The sequence below is a fragment of the Scatophagus argus genome, chromosome 10, assembly GCF_020382885.2.
Source record: "Scatophagus argus isolate fScaArg1 chromosome 10, fScaArg1.pri, whole genome shotgun sequence".
NCBI lineage: Eukaryota > Metazoa > Chordata > Actinopteri > Scatophagidae > Scatophagus > Scatophagus argus.
The window spans coordinates 14,650,648-14,668,035 of NC_058502.1; positions in this window are offsets into that span (position 1 = coordinate 14,650,648).

Sequence of the window (17,388 nt, forward strand, 5' to 3'; positions counted from 1 at the left end):
CATCCAAATTTCAGCACCACTCGCGCGTCGGACAGCGACAAGCTCCACATCGGAGACGGCATTCACTCGTCTGCTGGTGTGCTGTGGAAGTCACTGTCCCGCTCCCTCAGTGCACTTCTACCGGCAACATTACCTCTAGTGAGCCCGGCACGGTGTCCCATGGTAGTTATGAAGTGATAGTATCTGTAGCTGAGCTGCAGGAAAAACGCTCCACTTGTGGATATAAGTCTGCAGATCCACGCAAGAGTTCATGAGAAAAGCTGCCAGCGCGCAGTTTCATGATAGACACATTTTCTCTCACAGTTGTGGCAATGCAGTTGCGGTGAAGTGGACTGCAGCTTCAGTCCAACAGGACGCGCGGAACGCTTCTTTGTGCAAATGCAAACAGTGGTCGTATCATCTTCTGGGTCCCCTGCACCAAAATGTTTCCACAATGACGCTCCAAGTTACAGATGTGTGTGTCGCAGGGGAGGGTGAGGGGGAAAACACCCGTTCCAGTCCTTAAATAAAATCATCAATCCTCAGGGTTTCTGCTTCTGGAGAAGAGTGGGGCTGCAGCTTTCATGTGGACGTTATAGTGACACATCGTATGCTGAGATCACTCTCCGTTAAAAAGCCGAGACTACAGTGCTGTGGAAGAAGAACAGCTGAACAAATAAGACGTGAATGCTATGTATTTGCCTGAGAAAACGGGGTATCCCTGTGCGTCGTTAGTTGAGGTAGTCCTCACATAACAGAGGGTTTGCTTTTCCACATGAGTGCAGCCTTGTTGTCTTGAGCCATGCGCGCTGAGGACGCTCTGCTCACTGGAAACTGGGCTCAAATGCAGAAACAAAGGTGCACCCCCGTGCTTACCGGCTTAAAAAAAAAAGTTTCCAAGAGCTTCATCACGGAGCCATTAAGTCAGTATAATCTAATGCTTATCAAAAAATGAAGAAAGAAGTGTGAGAAGTGTTCAAATCATATAGGCTACAGCCATGTTAAAAATACCACATTACAAGTTAGAGCCACCTGTCCTAAGTACAAATATACTGTCAGCAAATTACTGGCAATATCAAAAGTACTCAATACGCAGCAAATGCTTTTGATTGGAATTTTTATTAATTAATTGTATAATAGATTATCATTACACATCCGTCCAAGACGTAATGTAGCTTTGTAGATATAATTTGAAGTACTTCATGCTGTTGTTTTCAGTATTCAGTAGTTGTTTGCAGTATGTGAATGCATCATATTTAGAGTTTCATTTCGATTGTGTACGCATTTAACTGACTCACTGGTTGGTCTGTTAAATAGGAAAGGAAATGATGGAAAAGTACCCATTGCAGCAAGGTTACATATAGTAAAAAACCAAAAGATGTTCAGTTTACAGTCATGTGAACAGCTGAAAGCAGACAATTTAAGTAAAAAGTGGCATATTTTTCTCTGAAACAGTAAAATAGGAGAAACAAAGAAAGGAAAACCTGAAATTACACTTAAGTATGTGAGAAAATACTTAATTACTTGCCAATTCAAGAAATAATAACAATGTAACAGGACATAATTATCCATGCCAAGCACATGTGCACATATGAAGTAAAATGAATAAAATGTTAGCAGCAGACATGATCTCACCCTGCTGTCACTGTTTCACTCGGTTTAAATGAATAACGACGCACTCTGCATGCATTTAAGACCTGCGAGAAAGCTTATGGGTAAGATGGAGAGTTCTGTATGCACTGATACTTTTTGGTGAAGTAGATAGGTTGTACACCTGTGTGAAAATCTACATAGAAAAGAAAAAAAACAAGACAAGAAGAGGCTGGTCATGTTTACAGCTGGTATAGACTTCCTATTGACGGCTTTCAGGACAAAGGACATGGTTGCGTGAGTTCTCACAAGGGATACAAGGAGTTCTCACAAGGGATACAAGGCTCAAATTACCATTGAGAAAAAAGGAGCAATATCCTTTTGAGTTGTCAGACACTTAGTGTAGATTCTAACAAAATCAATGACGACCTGGAGCTCCTGATCCATGAAAATACTTGTGAAAACATCGACTGAGGACAAGTTATACCACTGAAGTGGAAGCAGTGATTTGCTGCCTCAAATGAACTGTCACCACTGAGCCCAGAAGATAAAATAAAGAAAAAACACTCCACACACTATTTCGCAAATGCATAAACAATGAAGGGCCTTAAGAAGAGAAGGTATCCTGTGAGAAACAGAACCCAAAAGTGAGGTTTAAACCCACATTGTTGCAGGACATATGGGTTATTTTTCTAATGGAAAGACAGTAGTGGGGCTGTGTAAGGTGGCTGTATTGACTAAACCTCCTAATTTAGCTAATTGGCTTACAAATATCAAGTCAGAAAGCAAAACAAGGGGCAGGCTCGGCACTGTTGTATCAGCAGTCTGTCCTTGTCAATTTTAATCATTACCTCAAAAAGAATAGCAGAGGACAGAGATGTAATAGAAGAAGACGTCAGTGGAAAGTTGTGTCGGTGGCACTGATGGAAGGCCGATCCATTTATTCAAAAATAGCTTGTGCTCTTCCTGGTATGCTTATACGTTGCTCCTGAAAGCACAGGACTAAGAGAAAAACGCAAGAAACGAGCAGAATACGGAGGAAGCAATGTCACAACGGTGACGATGGTGGTGATGAGCAACGTGAAGGAAGATACTGATCAGTGGGAACTAAGTGAAATACAATATGTTCCCTTTTTTTCCTCATTTTTATTCTCCACCCACCATTTTCTTCTCGGGGTCATGGGGAGCTGCAGACTATCCCAGCTTGCTCAGGGTGGAAGGCAGGCAAGTCATTACAGGCTCTCAGACATACAGTGCAAACGCTCATTCATACCTCCAGGCAATTTAGAGTCTCCAGTCCGCCTGACTGTGGGCGGAAACTGGCACAGCTGAAGCCAAAATTAATCCTGGGTCCATTTGTTTTCAGGCAACAACAACATTATTCACTGAGACACTTTTGCACATCAGCATAGTCCGATTTATTTGGTAATGCTTGATCTTAGGTAAATACACACTTAATAATAACACTAACAAACAATCTGCAATGTTGCGTGTAATGTTCAACTATTTTCCTAAGAATCCATAACCCATTTATACCATTCAGAATTCATGGTGATAGCACACTATAAAATAGCTGTAATCATATTTATTGTAGATGTTTACAATGTTATTTACTCATAAGCTGTATTTATGGAAGAGTTATGTTTATTGAGTGATGCATACACACAAGCAAAAATGTTCTCATGTCTGCACACAGCTACATTATGTTGTCGTAAATGTGTTACAACCCATATTAACTGTTTATATGCTGCTTACAAATGCTAAATAGTGCGGCGAAAATAAAGTGCTACCACAGCAGAATCATCTATCTCTCTACAATTTTTGAGAACACAATTTCTATAATATAATTTCTATAATATATAAGACAATAGGCTGAAACTGCACAGAGGTGAAGATGTTCTCTGTTGTACAATGTGATGGCTCAAAGGTGACAATTACAGATAATAAGCGTAGTGTAACAGCATGAGTAGGGAGGAGTCACGTCAGTTAAATGACATAATAATAACTGTTATGTAGCAATACCTAACTATTTGCTAACATGCTGGTAATACCGGTATAAGTAAGACTGTAGCAGGAAAACATGCAATGTGTTTTTCATAGCTTATCTTGAAAAATTATATTTATACTTATAAAGCCATTTTACCCTGTAAATGCTGGGCTCTGATGCAAGAGTCACGTTGCATTATAGGCGAAGTGTTAAATGATAAATGCACTCCAGCCATAGCTCAGCACACACCTTAACTGGCCCATTACAGGGGATACAGGGGCCATGGAGGGGAAAGACAAAGCAGAGACAATCCTTCAGAGTGCAGCAACAAGGGCTCCTGTGGTGAATAAAGATGAGGTGACAAGGGAGGACACACATCCACTTACAGTGAGAAATGAAACAGGGAAGGAAGGGAATGAGGGATTTCCTCTCGCCCTGCTGAGCAAGAGCTGCTCCCGATGATTGAGAACATATGGTGAAATCAATCACTTTGTCAAACAGTCCATGCAAGGCCCTTCAATGGGTAACAGTGAACTGATGTATTCCAAAAATACTAACATGGAAGGTTGAAAAAAGAAGAAATAAATAAAAGGATGCATGATAGCGTTCAAATTACGGTATTAATTATTAATCTGGATCTGGTTTGTAAAGGCTATTCTGCCCAACACAGTCCCATGAGATTTGAGAGGAATCTAATTTGTCATCTGGGCTTCAGACCAATTAACTTAACATAACAATACCCACACTCTGTGTCAAAGGTCATTGCAATTAAATTCGAGTCCATAAGCGTTTTGTTTCGTAAGAATAATTCAGATTAGGAAATAGATAAAAACAAATAAGGCAAGTAAAATATGCCAAGATGGCAGAAATCCCATCTTCACCCACCTTTTCTGTGCACGGTGCTGATTTCACTCTGCATGCAGCAGTTGATGGATATCTCTGCAGCTTTGAAAGTACAACAAGTTTACATTATTTTTATGATAAAAACATAATGTGTATAAGTGAAAGCCGTATGTAGCTTTTGTTAGTCCCCCATTATGAACAAGAGGTTTTCTTTTAAATAAACTCCTGTCACTCTGTCATGAGCACAAGTGCAAGTCAATCAGTGCGTCTGTGCTGCAACTTTAATCCAGTTCATTTGTGCTCATGTGAGTTTGTGTGTGTGTCTATGTGCATTTACTCTAAATGAAAACCATTTCCTCACTCTTCCCGCTGAGAAGGATTTGCCATTAAGAATCCAATTAGATTGACAGTGCAAGAACAATAGTTCTCCTAGAAAATCCTTCTTTTTTTCCGGGGGTTAAGGTGGCACATTCAGTTGTGGGACCCGTATTTCATTTTGTTTAAGAAATATATTCACTTGGCTACTCATGTACACAACAGTGGATTGAAGGTGAATCCTGTCCAACAATATATGATTTTCCACTCCACAGGGTTCATGTATGTCTTTTTGAAAAAGTAATGCTGTTTCAGTTGTGATGCCTCAGTGGGAAGATCACCCAAGCGTCATCATCTTGGGAAGAATAACACTGAATAAAAATGCTACAAAAACATTTGCCTGTTTTCTGTTTGTACTGTCTCACCTTTTCCAAATGTCCACATGCATCTCCTGGCGCTTGTAATCGACATTTGTGTTATTAATGCCTCCATGTAACACATTCACTTCAGTTGTTCTGCAGAGTGAGACGAACCTTTTGTGTGCATCTAAATCGAAGCATTTTGAGAGGATCCTCTCACGCAGAGCTCTTAGTGAGACACTCATGACAACGACTCAGTCAAAACCTGGAGGTGGTCTACAGAAACAGCTCTACTTGGCTGTAGTTAGCTGCAGTTCTTCAGCATTATTATGCCTTTCAGATTCATTTACCATTTCAACAGCTTGCAGCTCTCAAGGGCAGCCAGAGGAGTGGAATTACAAACTGACATATTGTAACTTTCCGGCCAGCTAAATGGTACAAGGAGGAGAAAAGCAGACCTTTTAGTGTCCCAGAGATATTTCAGCCAACATATTTCCAGCTCTTTATCTGTCACAATCTTTTTGGGTTTTTTTTTTTTTTCATCAACATCACTTCAGAATGGAAAAATAATATGCAAGCCGAGTGGCTGATAGTGGAGAAGCTCGCTTTGGATGCTTATCTCCCTAAAACATGTTGCAGTCTGGTTCTGCAATTCCGCTGATGTTTTATATTCACGTTAACTTTGCCATATGCTTTTTTGTGTTTATGATTAAATAAGACTTATTTTAAAAAGCAAATGCCTGACAGAACATCGTGACACAGTGCAGATTGTCTTTATTCCTTACAGCAACAACAAGGAACTTTAGTGCCTGTGGACAATACCTGTAGTGCTTCCAACACCTATTGTTGTAAAAATCATGATCTGGCTAGTGTGTGCCTTTGTTTTGAAACAAGTGAAAAAAAGGCACAGTACGTACCTGTCTAAGAGGAAGCAGGCTAATTCAGGATCAGTTCTGAATCTTTTCAAATCCTGCTGTTCTCTCCATCTGTTGAATGACTGACCAATTTTGATTTGAGTTTTTGCTTGTACTCCCTTTGATGATGTGTTCCAGTATCAGCTGTCACCACAGAATATAACGTCAAAAATAAAATTCACTGTAGAAAAATCCCCCCCTGCTTCCTTTTAACTGGTTAATGTACTACTTGCTGCAAAACTTTGGTGGGAAAAGGCAAACATAGGCTCTTGTGGTCTGTGTGGGGTAGACCGGCTGTATTTTGTATTTTTTTTTTTTTTTTTTGTATTTTTTTTTGTATCACAGGCGTTAAAAATAACTATATAGAAATAGCCAGTCTTCTCACTGATAGTCTTGGTCTCTTATGTAGGCTATATGGAGGCATCAGTATTGAGTCAAGACTTTTTCATAACCATTTAAAAACTCCATGTAATATGTTTAAAGCCCAAGAAACACAAAAGCCAAACTTGCAAAAGCCCACAGTCAAAGGTCTGTTAATTACTGGGGAAAAGCTGATTGGACAGCTTTATATCCCAGGGGCTGCATCCCTGGTTGAAAATCCCTTGAAGCAGCAAATGTCATGGTCTAGTAGTTTTTCCGTAAACCCAGAGCTCTTGGATAAATCTGCTATCTCAGGAAAGTCACACTGCACATCTTTACTGTAATGTTTATTTACCCACAAATGCCAGTTCTCAATATCCCCAGTAGAAATGAGTGGATGCAGTAACAGCACCCAAGGCTTCTATTTATTACTGGATGATGATGCATCACCCACAGAAAGGAACAATCTATCGATCCCAGGATAATATAGATTCCAGTTCGTGTTGTACGTATAGAGTTTCTTTAAGCCTGAATCTTTTTGGGCCCATTGAGACTTTGGACTGTGAAGGAAATGTGACTCTCTCAGCATTCATTTATCATGTTGACAGTTGTCTATAGGTTTTCCCTCTCCTCACTGGCTCCATCCTTCTGTTGGATCACTTTCCCACAACTTTTTTAATTTAGATGTGCAGAGATGATAGCATTACTGCACAGTACATACAGAATACATTGTGTCACATACGCACACACTCATATTGCCATGCTGCCAGTATGTTTTCTGAACTTACGGTATAGGCCATCTGTGTATCTCAGTCAGGTGGGTAATAAAACACCAGAATTTCCACTGGGAATGGAGAAGGTGTCTGCTTCACTTTTCCAAATCCTATTATTGTCCCTCCTTTCTTCTTTAGTTCTCATCAAAGTCAACCCTTTGTAGTAAAGATGCAAATACAATTTATTCATCATAAAGTACCAGGTATCTTTAAAGATAAAACTGATTTTAAGCAGCATTTTTAGCGCACTGACAATACAGACATTTACAAAGTATTTAAAGATTTTTACTCTCCCATACAGGAAGAACAATAGGCTGTATTCTTTTTTTTTAAAAAAAATCATACTTTAAATTTATATTGCATTATTCACTTCAGCTCTGAAACCAAACCCACACCATTGTAATACATAAACATTTTAATTGGCATTTACTCATCCAGCAGGTTTTTTAATCTGTAGTATAAAGGGATAGAAGGTAAAGGAGGCAAACAGGCATATCTTAGTTGCAGTTGTGGCTCTGACTACCTTATAGACAATAGTCTTAATCCTTAAAGAAACATGTAAGTAAATAATGCTTAAAATATTCTCAGATGCATATGGTTACATGCAAAATAAATAAACAGTGGGGCTTATTTAGTAATTTAGTTAGTCTTTTTGATTCTAGTTTAATCCCTTTTAATCTTAGTCAGTCATGTGCCATTTCAAAAGATGACTCATAGATGGCGGCTGCAGCAGCTCAGAAACACCCTCACCACAAACTGGATGTTCAGCAGGTGTTGTGAGGCGCAGAGGGAACTAGACAACATGTTATGTTGTTGTGGAAAGGAGACTAAGGCTTTAATGTCACGGTATATTAAAAGCGATTTGATAAGGTGTGCTGTGTTCTCAGCAAGCATCTTAGTCAGCAGACTGTAAGAGCCGATCCACAAAGCTCTTTGTGAAATAAATAAACAAATAAATGGTTGTGAGATACCTATTTGCATCAGTGAGATGATTTTATGAGACAATGCATTGATGTTATGGATCCAGGCTCTTATAGGTCATGGACTAGTGATGTGCTATATCTCCACTGTTGTTCTATACCGGTGGGGCAGGCAATAAACAGCAGAATTATGTTGCTATAATGTAATGGCATGAACCAACTCAGTGAACATACAGACAATGGTGATCCAGCTCTGATGCTGACAATATGCTGCTAAAATCCTGCTTGAATCCCTAACAAGAGAAATGACAGAAGCATGTGAATGCTCTGTGAATGCTCTGTGAATGCTCTGTGAATGCTGTGACTACTATAATGTTAATAATGTCATTAAGGTTGGAGTCCAACTTCAGAATGAAAATAAAATGACAACATATTGACCAAAAAAGAAAAAAAATTAGGAGGGTCTTCAAATTCAAAAACAATTTGTTTATTACACGTACAAAAGATGATACATAACAAAAGCCTGAGTCCGCCACTGTTATATCAACCTAAACATGAAAGGACTAAAGTGTTTCAATCATTATGAGTGAGTTTGTCTTTTTTGGCACACATCCAGCATGCAATTTACTTTATGAGCTTTCTCACTGAACCAAACCATATGTTTTGCTACAGTCAGCAGAGTGAAGAGGTTATCTTGATGATACACACACCAAAATAAGACCAGAAATTCACAGAGGTGATCTGATGTAAACACTGAACAAATGGGACATTGATGTTTGCTCTGGGGCAGACGGTTGAGATTATGGCACCATTGACTGATGCCGCATTTGCCCCTATAGGACATGATCAGATTACTGTTTCTTTCTTCTCTAATGGCTTCTCGGTCTCAGCCCCACCCACAGGAGCTCCCAGAGGGAGGAATCACAGCTATCAGCAGGGTTGCTTTTATCCTCTGCCACAAAGCAACATTTTATTACCAATAGCATGGTGATGAAGGGATAGATAGATAACCCTCCTCGCCATTACCCAAAAGAAACTTCCTCTGCCTTGTGCATTGTGACTAGACCTGCAGCTGTTCACTCAGCTTGGCTTTATCAAACCCCACTGAAGGCTGCACCGTGACAATGGTGGCCACAGTAAGGACACACTGGAGACGTTTTAACAGGCTAGAGTGATGTTTGTCTGATCACTGTCAGCAACAGATGAGCGTCTATCTGTGGTGCCAGATGCCTTAAAAACATGAAAGTGTATCTAATTAGACAAACATTCGTATCATTGTAGAGGCTAATTGGAACACACTTGATGGGATTCATGGAGATAAGTGACAAGTTTCAGCTCACTGGTTAATATGCAACAATGCTTTCTTGTGTCTGATATCCATATGGAACATTTTCCTATTAAATATTTATAGTAAAGTTGTAAGACAATGCCGGCTGTAGCCAGGATTTTAGAAATGCTGGGATCATGAGTCCATGTCCCCACCATGCACAGTCAACTGGTGTATCAGTTTACATTGAAGGCAAACAGCCTCATGTTTCTTTAATTATGAATGTTTATGTAGACATGTTTTTGGTGAAGAGTCGCAATCACAAAAACTAACCACACTGATAAATGCAGTGGGTTTCCTGATCAGCTTCAGTTAACGATGACGGAGCCCACCACAGCCATTAAAGAAAAATATATAAAGAGATAGTTATCGAAAGTAAAAATATGGCTGAGTTAATGTAAAAAACGGTGCTTCTTATTTTTAGATTTAAATCATCTTTCTAACACCGTCAGGATTATCTCTTGGGAAAATACTGAATCCATTATTTTTTGGTGACAAATTAGTTTTTCAGTCAGGACATTTTGAAATCAGCTAACAAAATACCCATTGTGAATTATTTTAAATATGTAAAATCCACCAGGGTTGCTTGAACCTCCAAATTAGCAGAAAAATACAAATAGGATATTATCTCAGTTTCCTCAAATGCTTTGCAAACAAACACAATTGAATGGAGATGTACTTTCTGAGGTATCATGCAAAATAACTAGAAGTAAGCACTTAATGGGCTTCGTAGATTAGATAAGATTGGGATGAATATGCTGTTTACGTGCCATCTGGACATACCAAAGGCTTAGACCACAGAGAAGGATGGAAATCCAATCACTTGAGACATAATAATACTGGGACCAGTGCTGTCTTCTGGAACGATTAATCTTGTTACATAAAACAATTTCTTCCAGGTGTACCCTCCTTCCCCCCAAGTAGCTGCATCTCTTTGTAATGAATGCCATTATTCTCATCAGACAAACACAACCAATCCCCATTTCAAATCACACAGAGGCCCGAATGGCTCCATCATCCCTTTATCTTTTCTTAAACTCAATGTTCACTTTTGCTTTTTGTTATTTCTAAAGAGCCATAGTGGTGTAATAGCAAATAAATTGCATCAGTGGAGTCAATGCCTGCAAAGAACAAAATGCATCTTTTCTTCCTTTCCACAGCAATTATACAGAAAGTTATGATATACTGACGGATGAAACAAAAGGAAGAAAGTGAAAAATTATATCCTGGGGGTGAATGTGTAGTTCTGTGTGAACCTCTAACTGTGGGGAATGCCTTGCAATGGCTTCTGTTTCTGAGGGAGACAGCAATTCAGCTGCTTAGCACTGAATGTTTGGGACTTGTATTCATGACCAGAAGAGACTCTGGCTGTTTATATGTGCCTATTCCCTGTACTGAATCACATCTCTGACATTACTTACAATGTAAAAAAAAAATGTGCAGAAAGTTATGGGGTGCAAAAGCCCATAACTTAGCCACAGAGTGAAACATTCTGAGTATTTTTTGGCATGTATATTGCATTATATTTAAGATTTAAAAGTAACCTGTACTGCTGAAAATTAAATTCTGATTTATGTTGGTGTACTCACTTTTCATGAAATTAATCAAGCTGTCCAGCACAGCTCTGATCTTTGATCTACCAAGGAGTGATCCTAAAGAGCCAGTAAAATGCTCGTACTCATCACATAAAAACTATGCGTTTATTTGCTTTTAATTTGTTCACCCGGACAAAAATCTTTTTTTTCTTTTTAACAAGGTACTTTGCAGCCCCTACATTATGATTAACATATGGTTCAAGAAAAGACCATGGTCATACTTTAAATGTCAGGACCTTGCCCAATCAAAGCCTTCTTTGTGTCTTTTGTTCTGATGTCTGTTTGCCCGTCATTAATGGGTAACTGCAACATTTGCTGGACAGAACAATCCAGTGTTATTGTGGTAGCATTAGTCACCTGGCTTATGATCATACAACACCAACTAACGCTGTAGCAGATGTACCCCTTCTATCTATCCGTCTTTCTATCTATCTATCTCTATCTTTGCTCAGCTGTCAGTCATGACATTTCTCCCTACCCTTTTTAATGAAAGAAATAACTAAGTGAAACCAAACTTGCCAGGAAAATGAATGCTTAACACTTTGAACATACATCAGTGTGGTAAGAACTGCCAAAAATGACACAAACTATCTTTTTGTGAAAAGCACCAAACCAAAAAAAATAAATAAAATAAATAAAAAATTTGTGCTTTAAGTTTTTAGTTTGGTCCTTGTCCCCTCTGCCCACATGGAAGGGTAGTGGTTTATGACGTGTACTGGAGTCTGCTGAGTGATTAAGATATTTTGGCTTTTCTGTAAGGGAGCTCTCACCTTTTTATAAAGTCAGTGGGGAAAAACTGAAAGAACATAATGTTCACTTGCTTTCTCACTGGCATCACCTAAGTTAGGAAGTGGTAATAGTCTTGCAGCACCTCTATTTGCCATACTGGCTTAAAGCTTACACCCCTTTGGACATGACTGCTGTTTATTACAACTTTGGTCTTATGTTTGTCATTTTGGCTGGCATTTCCACTTGTTATGATACTGTATCCACCAATGTGATTTCTGAGATCTGGGAATACACTGACATCCACAGACATCCAACAGGGACAAGATACAAGCTGTCAGACGATAAGACAGACTGCAAACAAGACAACAGTTGTTTTCTGTCCACCATGATCTGCAAATCATGTTCACCATCTACACCAGAGGTCACTGTGTCTACTGTGAAATCTGCCTCCTTGTCATGGCCTATTGGCGCACCTAAATGGAAAGGAGCCATCACTAATGTTATTAGTTACGCCTATGATTTCTTGGTATGACAGGTCAAAATGTGTCCTGCGATGACTGTCTTGTGCCAGGTTAAACATCAAGCTTTAAGAGGCTGCAAGACGATGGTAACTCGTAAAAACAAGCAAGAATCATCTGTTGTTGCTGCAGATGAAGCAAATTTAAGACAAAAAAAAACAAAAAAACAAAACATAACTGATATTTTACATCAAGCTGACATACATAAAAATGCAAAGACGTGTGGACATGCACAGTGTAAGAATGAATATTGCCTCCTCATACAAGGAATGTTAATGCCATCTGTAGAGGCTACAATGACAACAATCATGTGCTGTTTCAAGCAGTCTGACAGGACAGGGAGAGACACACTGTCTCTCACTCTTTCTCTTTCTCCTTGCATAACATATGACATGAAGGCTTGTGGTGTGCTGAGTTAGGTGGGTGTGTTGTGATGCAGGGGTAGCTCCCTCTAGTGGCTCTACCCTACATTACACCACAGTGACAACATGCAGGGACAGTGAAAAACATACCACAGAGATTATTGTTTCATCAAATTTCCATTTGTAGATTCATCATAGTAACTTAATTTCATGTTTATGTATGGTGTTTTTTTAAATAGATATTTCAAGGTGAAAAACAACAACAAAGACTGCAGAACATATTAGCAAAGTTACATTCCAGCTACTGTTCAAAAACTATAAATGGCCATTTGATTTCTTTTTCTTTCTTTATGTCTTTCTCTTTTTTTGACCCTTTATTACTGTATTTGACACTTGGCCTCATCACATCATCATCACTGCATTACCTGTTCAGTCATCCTACTGCTAAACAAATGCTTATTTAAAGGCTACATGAAAATTATCATGTTCCGTGATTTTGGACAAGGCATAGCTGTGCTCTTAGCAGTGCCATGTTTATCACCCCATGCCAGTGACAAATACATGCCCAGGATCTGCTTTCGAGACAGGCTCTTCAAGCTGGCTCAGCCTCACTGTAACAGGAGGCATGAACACAAAACAACCAGATGATGACTCCATGGGAGTCGGGAATGAAGCTGGTCAGTGCACCAGCTCTTAATCATCAATAAGTGTCCTAAACAGTCGTTACATCAACCTGAGCACAAGACTGATACAACCTACATAAAAGGGAATATTAGTGGGAAAATAAATAAGTAGCTCACTGGCATTTTGGACTTAAAGCTACATTTATTTCTTTGTGCTATAAACCCTTTGGACAAACACACACAATGTGCCAATTCTTGGCAAAGTGGCTGTTTGTTATGGTTTGGAAGATATGTTGTGGAAAAATCTGCTTGAATAAACTGCATGGTTATGATCAAATACAAGGGGCTTAGGTTCATGGCACAGATGCTGAAATCACATCAGACACACATCATTTGGCTTTTGGTATCAGGGATAAGAATGGGAGAGATTCAGCTTCTGGGTTGGGGTTTTACATCTTTATTTCCTGCCTGACCCCAGGTAGGGTAAGCTGTAACGATGGAGACATAACGAGGAGTCGATATGAGTAACTACACCATTACCTGTGTGTGTACAGGTTCACCCCTCCAAATTATCTGTATCCGTACTTGGAATAGGTGTAGCTTAAACCAGAAGTGGGTGAGCCTTATGCTGAACTGTGCAGGACTAGCTAGCTGTTGTTATTTTAAGCCTGAAATTGATATGGATTGATCAGAAGCTGCTATATTTATTATTCATTGGAAAACTATTTAAAAAACTGCCTCAGACTTGGGCTTCAGATCAATGTTTTTAATCACAAGATGAGAAAACTATTTACAGAACAGTTTAAAAAAAGAAAAAAAAAAGACAAAAACCTTGAATGAATAAACTTCAGTCAGTTACCCACTGAGGATTTTCCTTCACCTTCAGAGTACTGATATTGACGCATTTTCCTCAGATAAGTTATCTGTACAGGATATTCATTTCAACTGTGTACTCGCTCAGCCCTAATGAGGAGATATTAAGCACGGTAGCAGAGAATACGAGGCTACCTCAGAAGACAGTCCTTTGGGCAGGAAAAAGAGGTGTGGCTAGGATCAGGTTTGCACTGCAGAGAGATTTTGGAGAGGACGGAGGTGGGAAAAAAGCCTTGACAAGCAATGTCAGGTCAGAGATGAAGTTTATCAATATTTAATCAGTCTGGCCCTTGCTCTCAGGATGCTTAGTCCAGGGAGGTAATTCTGTGTAAAGCTGAAATTTCAGGAGATACTGCTCATATACAGTACCTCTACAACTCTTCTTCTTCCTCTTCCTCCTTTTAAAACAATAAAAAAAGAACAGAACAACAATCACAATAATAATAATAATAATAACAATAATGATAATAATGATAACTGCCCATCTCCAGTTTTGCAGTTCTCCCATGCTAACTCCTATCAGCATCTGACAAAGTTACAGTGATTTTCAAAGACTAACCTGTGAAACCTTAGTCTGGCTGTCAGGTGCTCCTGTAGGTATACTTTTAATTGGGTATCAATAAACTCCAGGGATTTATGTCTTTCTTCTTATCGATCTGTTTTCTGAAGCCCAGCACGTTGTGAGCAGTGAATCTGAAGTGCACAACGCTCTCCTGGATTTTACAGGTATTGGACCTCATCTTAATTCCCTAGTGAATGAGCCGGGAGGTCTCCCGCTCAAACCTGCTGTCCAACACTTTGTATGTAACATTGCAGTCCACAGAAACCAAGTTAACTTCTAATATCAAATTTTCAAATTTTCACTGTAGCATTTATAAATTAATATTTTCATTACATTAAGTACAATTTCACAGAACAATACTTCAGATGGGAAATGACCATCATAGAGAATATGCAGGAATTAGAAATTATGGAATCTTAAATAAAGAAATTTTACGGTGGAAGCAACAGAGTACATTTACTCAAACACTATACTTAAGTACAGTTTTGAGGTACTTGTATTTTGAATGTTTCTATGTTTATGCTGCTTTGAGGGAAATACTGGACTTTTTACTTCACTGAATTTACTTAGCCGCTTTGGTTACTGGTTACTTTTCAGATTATGATATTTGGCTTGTGACACCTCACAAAATAAGGACTTTATCTTGTTTGGGACTTTTGTTACATTTCAGATGTGTGAGTTAGCAACTCCACCACAGAGACGTTTCACCTCTAAACATCTCACATACATGGTTCCAAAATTTGTTGTTGATAATTGATAGATACAAACAATAGTATTCTTATAGTTTACACTTAGCAGTTTTTAGCTACACCAAGCTAAATGACATTTGTCGCTGATGTTGAAAGTGATTTGAACGCTGCAATTCAAGGTAAAGTGTTTTTGTGCACAACAAGGACTGAAAAGCTGCTGAGGATCTATTGATACAATCCAAAGGCCCAGAACAGTCACAAAACTGACCTTGTGGTGAGACTATACTATCAGCTGCTGTTTCCAAAGCTAAGCGGCTGACTCAGTTTGTTGATAAAGATCATATGATTCAATGGAAAGCTCCAAAGCAGCTACTCAGCGGACACAGCTGATCCCAACATTAAGACTGAATGTTGAACCTCAATATGACCCTTATTCTGCAATATTTACACAAATTAGTTTATTATACACTATTATATCAACAAAGCAAGCGTAATATTCAGACTTTTTGTCCCATAGAACAGATTGGACAGTTTTTGCTATAAACCACATTGGAAACAGGTACTGTATTATGAAACTAAGTTGCTGTGCATAACAAAAGTCTTAGCAGACATGCAGCCTGTTTTCTCTTTTGTACCCTTCAGGGCATGGTACAGGGTGAGCTCCATCACTGCCATTAATCACTCATTGTTCACACTCACTGTTCCATAGAGCAAGAGCCCTGCTGAGTTGTAAACATTACAGCCAGGATGGTGAAAAAATGCAAATCACATCTTCACTCTAGTCTTTAGTTTAATGGATTTGGTCCCTGAAATAGTTTGCCTTGTATTCTTTCTACACGAGACAACACAGTCTGACTCAGGGTTTATTCCAGATATATATACATGGCTGGATCCCAAAGGAAGGTAAATACCACATATTTAAACTATGACTCACACCCACAGTCTGATCTTTTCTGGCAGCTTCTGTATCAGAGACACTATGACTCAGATGAAGAGCAAATATACATTTCCATTTCTGTCTTTATCTATGCGTCGATATAAGATTAATCTAAAACATCAGAGAGCAAAGACACTTTGATCTGTTTGTGATGTTTGTGTTCTATGGACCTTGTTTCTACTGAAAACAAATTCTGATCTACTGTAACTGTAAATCATTGTGGCTCAATGGAATCGTGTCGAAAATGTTGCACAAAAGTTTACAACGACTGTATGTATTGTTCAGGCCCTCTACAGCAGAAAATGAACCGGCTAGAATATGTTCCAATATGTCTTGCACACACACTAATTAAATCAGTGCACTCTGTCACTTCTGTGTTTATAGTTTTAATATCCTGAAATCAAAGGGTACCTATGTGCATCTTGGAGGAGCTAGAACATTTGAAATAATCCTGCTAGAATTTTGTAAAATGTGAAAAAAAAAAAAACGTTTTGGCACAGTGTTGACTAATGTTATTAAAAGCACGAATCTTTGAAAAAGTTGACACTGGTGCTGTACAAGATTTCCATTCTGATCAGTAACAGAGATGACAAAAAAATCTGCTATAAGCTACTAGATAAAGGTCATCATCTTAAGGTCGTGGCACAAATCTGATGAAAGTGACAATGATTTAGGCGTAGTAGCACAAATTCATTAATTACCACTCAAAAAGTTGTAGTTACACTGCAGCTTTTCATTGTTACATTTATTTTTCAGATGTTGCAGAGATAATTAATCTTCTTTTACCATGAAGTAGCATTAGTAGTTGTGCATTGAACTGGCCAGAGGCAAAATCACAGTAAAACAAGCTTAAACAGTGCCATCTTCTGTCCAAGAAGTGCTATTGCATAGCCCTTGCAAAATCTTTATCTTTATATAATATATGTCATCACGCATCACATTACGTTGCAACTCTAAATAACCAGTTACTACTATTACTTACACCACTACTACTACTCCAAGTACCACGATTATCAAGCAAATATAATTGTGGTATACCAACAGAACCTGTGCAGAGAGCTTCTTGTAAAACCAAAGGAGTGCTTGTCTTCCTCCGGGGGTGGCGCTGTGGCTAATTTAACCGAACTGGCTCT